This window comes from Oncorhynchus gorbuscha, linkage group LG01, assembly GCF_021184085.1.
Source record: "Oncorhynchus gorbuscha isolate QuinsamMale2020 ecotype Even-year linkage group LG01, OgorEven_v1.0, whole genome shotgun sequence".
Lineage (NCBI taxonomy): Eukaryota > Metazoa > Chordata > Actinopteri > Salmoniformes > Salmonidae > Oncorhynchus > Oncorhynchus gorbuscha.
In genome coordinates, this window is record NC_060173.1 from 105,055,855 (window position 1) to 105,060,346 (window position 4,492).

Here is a 4,492-nt window from a genome sequence, read left to right on the forward strand (position 1 = left end):
GGGTTAGCATAAAGTTAGCAGTGTGATTAAGGTTAGGGTTAGCATAAAGTTTGCAGTGTGATTAAGGTTAGGGTTTGCATAAAGTTAGCAGTGTGATTAAGGTTAGGGTTAGCATAAAGTTAGCAGTGTGATTAAGGTTAGGGTTAGCATAAAGTTAGCAGTGTGGTGAAGGTTAGAGTTAGCATAAAGTTAGCAGTGTGATTAAGGTTAGGGTTAGCATAAAGTTAGCAGTGTGATGAAGGTTAGAGTTAGCATAAAGTTAGCAGTGTGATTAAGGTTAGGGTTAGCATAAAGTTAGCAGTGTGATTAAGGTTAGGGTTAGCATAAAGTTAGCAGTGTGATTAAGGTTAGGGTTAGCATAAAGTTAGCAGTGTGATTAAGGTTAGGGTTAGCATAAAGTTAGCAGTGTGATTAAGGTTAGGGTTAGGTTCAAATAAAATACATTGTAGAAATAGGTCGGGTTTATGACTTTGTGGCTATGGTAACTAGTGATGACTGCGAAACAGGGCCCTGAGTGTACAAAACATTAAGAACACCTGCTCTTTCCATGACATAGACTGACCAGGTGAATCCAGGTTAAAGATATGATCCCTTATTGATGTCACTTCAGTCAGTGTAGAGGAAGGGGGAAACAGGTTAAATAACTTTTTTAAGCCTTGAGACAATTGAGACATGGATTGTGTATGTGTGCCATTCAGAGGGTGAGCGGAAAAGACAACATATTTAAGTGCCTTTGAACAGGGTATGGTAGTAGGCAATGTTCCCTCTAAGCTGCACAGTAGCCCCGAGACTGCCATGCAGGTCCCCCTGACTGTCACGCAGAAGAAATATGAGAGATTTTGTTGTAGGCAGAACGCATTTAAGTAGGATTCTATTTCATTGACACACAGGACTCGCCAGTACTCTACACAGACTGATGTGGCATAACCAATCAGAGCTGCAGTAGGCCTATATGTAAATAGACCATTGCCATATATGGATCTGTGCCATTTACCTTGAACTGGACTGTGTTTACAGCTGTGGTCCTGAGTAGATGAGCTTGTTTTGAGATCAAAGCAAGAGCTGCATGCAGCAACGTGTGCAAGTTTTGTTCATATCATTTACTAGTTAGTGAGTTATCAGCACAGTTAGAGATCATTTGTAGTCAGCAATAGGGGAGGGATTTCTTCCTACAAGAGCACAAACCATGTACATTTCCAGACATCTTTGAAAAGCAAGTCAGGTAAAGAGTTTTGTTTTGTCTTAAAGGGGCAGTGTTGTATTTTGAAGTAGCCAAGAGGCAGAGGGTAGCATCATTTGTCTGATTGGGGTCTGTTGTTTCCATTCCCCAGCACCACCTCTCAGATACCCATGGAGTTGGGAGGTGCTGCGCTCAGGGAGACTGGAGGAGGTTCCGTCTCATGCATCATCTGTGGCCGCAGAGGTCACACTGCCGGTCGTTGGCGGGTTGGTTCCTCTGGGGGTCGAGGCAGCAGGCAGGACACTCTAGCGTCACCCCAGGTGAGAAGGCACCATTCTCTGTTGCACACATGTTTTTCTTCGTCACTTTTCCTGAGTTTTCCCTGCATTCCCAGCATAAGGCGCTCGTCGATTCAGGCGCGGCTGGGAATTTTATTGACAGATAATTTTCCAATAGTTTAGGGATCCCCATCGATCCTGTGGCTACACCCTTCCCAGTTCACACCTTAGATAGTCGACCATTAGGGTCAGGGTTGATTAGAGAGGCCACCGCTCCTCTGGGCATGGTGACTCAGGGGGGTCACACGGAGAGAATCAGTCTCTTTCTCATTGCCTATCCTGCATTTCCCGTGGTGCTTGGCCTACCCTGGTTAGCTTGTCATGACCCCACTGTTTCATGGCTACGGAGGGCTCTCATAGGGTGGTCGCGAGAGTGCTCGGGGAGGTGTTTGGGTGTTTTCTGTGGGTGCTCCTGTCGTGGAAAGTCCAGACCAGGTCTCCATCGTGCGCATTCCCCCCAAATATGCAGATTTGGCTCTCACCTTCTCCAAAAAGAAGGCAACTCAATGACCCTCCCATTGACAGGGTGATTGTGCGATAAATCTCCTGATAGACGCTGCACTTCCCAGGAGTCACGTGTATCCCCTCTCACAGGCGGAGACGGAGGCTATGGAGACATATGTCTCCGAATCCCTGCGTCAGGGGTACATTCGGTCCTCCACTTCCCCCGCCTCCTCAAGTTTCTTTTTTGTGAAGAAGGAGTGAGGTCTGCGCCCATGTATTGACTATCGAGGTCTTAATCAGATAACTGTGGGGTACAGTTACCCGCTACCTCTTATTGCCACGGCGATTGAGTCAATAACAGGGTGCACTTCTTCACCAAACTTGATTTCAGGAGTACTTACAACCTGGTGCGTATCCGGGAGGGAGACGAGTGGAAGATGGCGTTCAGTACGACCTCAGGGCATTATGAGTACCTCATCATTCCGTACGGGTTGATGAATGCTCCATCAGTTTTCCAAGCCTTTGTAGACGAGATTTTCAGGGACCTGCACGGGCAGCGTGTAGTGGTGTATATCGATGACATGCATGTGTCCCTGGTGCGCAAGGTGCATGGTCGACTGTTGGAGCATGACCTGTACGCCAAGGCTGAGAAATGTCTGTTCTTTCAACAGTCCGCATTTCCATTTTCACCTCAGGGAGATGGCCATCTCGGCCGTGCGTAATTGGCCGACTCCCACCACGGTAAAGGAGGTGCAGATGTTTCTAGGGTTTACCAATTACTCTACCTGAGGTTTATCTGGGGTTTTGGTCAGCTAGCGGCTCCCATTACCTCAGTGCTGAAGGGGGGACCGGTACGTTTGCAGTGGACGGCTGAGGCGGACAGGGCCTTTGGTCACCTGAGGGCTCTGTTTACCTCGGCTCCTGTGCTGGCCCATCCGGATCCCTCTTTGGCATTCATAGTGGAGGTGGACGCATTCGAGGCTGGGATAGGAGCCATGCTCTCTCAGCGCTCGGGTACGCCACCTAAGCTCCGCCCCTGTGCCTTCTCCTCGAGGAATCTCAGCCCGGCGGAGCGAAACTATGACGTGGGGGACCGGGAGCTGTTGGCTGTCATCAAGGCTTTGAAGTCGTGGAGACATTGGAATGAGGGGGCTAAACACCCTTTTCTCATCTGGACTGACCACCACAATCTGGAGTACATCCGAGCGGCGAGGAGACTGAACCCTCGCCATGCAAGGTGGGCCATGTTTTTCACCCGTTTTGTGTTTACCTTCTCTTACAGACCAAGCTCCCAGAAAGTGAAGGCAGACGCACAGTCCCGGCTGTATGACAAAGAGGAGCGGCCCATGGATCCCACCCCCATACTCCCGGCCTCTTGCCTGGTGGTGCCGGTAGTGTGGGAGCTGGACACGGATATTGAGCAGGCGTTGAGTGCAAAGTTTTCTGCTTCAGTGTCTTTAGATATTTTTGTCAGATGTTACTATGGAATACTGAAGTATAATTATAAGCATTTCTTAAGTGTCAAAGGCTTGTATTGACAATTACATGAAGTTTATGCAAAGAGTCAATATTTGTAGTGTATTTTATTTTATTTTATTAGGATCTCTTTTAGTCCCCATTTGGACTAATCTTCCAAGAGTCCTTAACAATAAAATACAATTTTTAAAACAAACAGACTTTCACATATAACACACTATTACAAACATACATAATACACTAGCATAATGAGAATTATGAGAATGAAACATATATTGAAAGGTTTCTAGTTTGCTCAGTTAATTTATTCAATTTCTTTATTGCTCTAAATCGAAATGTTCTTTTGCCCATTTCTTTTTTCTGTCTGGATAACGCATAGATGGTGGACAATCTATTCCTAGTATTTACAGAATGTCTGTCTCTTAGTGTTGACCCTTCTTTTTCAAGACCTCTGTAATCCGCCCTGGCATTCTATCAATTAACTTCTGGGCCACATGATGACTGATGACTGATGACTGATGGCAGCCCATTCTTGCATAATCAATGCTTGGAGTTTGTCAGAATTTGTTGGTTTTTGTTTGTCCACCCGCCTCTTGGGGATTGACCACAAGTTCTCAATGGGATTAAGGTCTGGGGAGTTTCCTGGCCATGGACCCAAAATATCGATGTTTTGTTCCTCGAGCCACTAAGGCAAGGTGCTTCATCATGCTGGAAAAGGCATTGTTCGTCACCAAACTGTTCCTGGATGGTTGGGAGAAGTTGCTCTCGGAGGATGTGTTGGTACCATTCTTTATTCATGGCTGTGTTCTTAGGCAAAATTGTGAGTGAGCCCACTCCCTTGGCTGAGAAGCAACCCCACACATAAATGGTCTCAGGATGCTTGTCATCTTCGGACAAGATTTTTTCCGGATGCCCCAAACAATCGGAAAGGGGATTCATCAGAGAAAATTACTTTACCCCAGTCCTCAGCAGTCCAATCCCTGTATTCGCCTCACTGTGCATGCAGATGCACTCACACCTGCCTGCTGCCATTCATGAGCAAGCTCTGTACTGG

At 46.8% G+C, this 4,492-nt stretch overlaps 1 long non-coding RNA gene across 1 annotated transcript; it reads left to right on the forward strand.

The window, feature by feature from the left end:
* Positions 1-1,162: 1,162 nt before the first annotated feature.
* LOC124029116 lies at positions 1,163-3,436 on the forward strand. Its single transcript, XR_006837732.1, has 3 exons — positions 1,163-1,222; positions 1,332-1,500; positions 3,245-3,436. It is a non-coding gene; the product is annotated as an uncharacterized LOC124029116 (long non-coding RNA).
* The last annotated feature ends 1,056 nt before the right edge of the window (positions 3,437-4,492 follow it).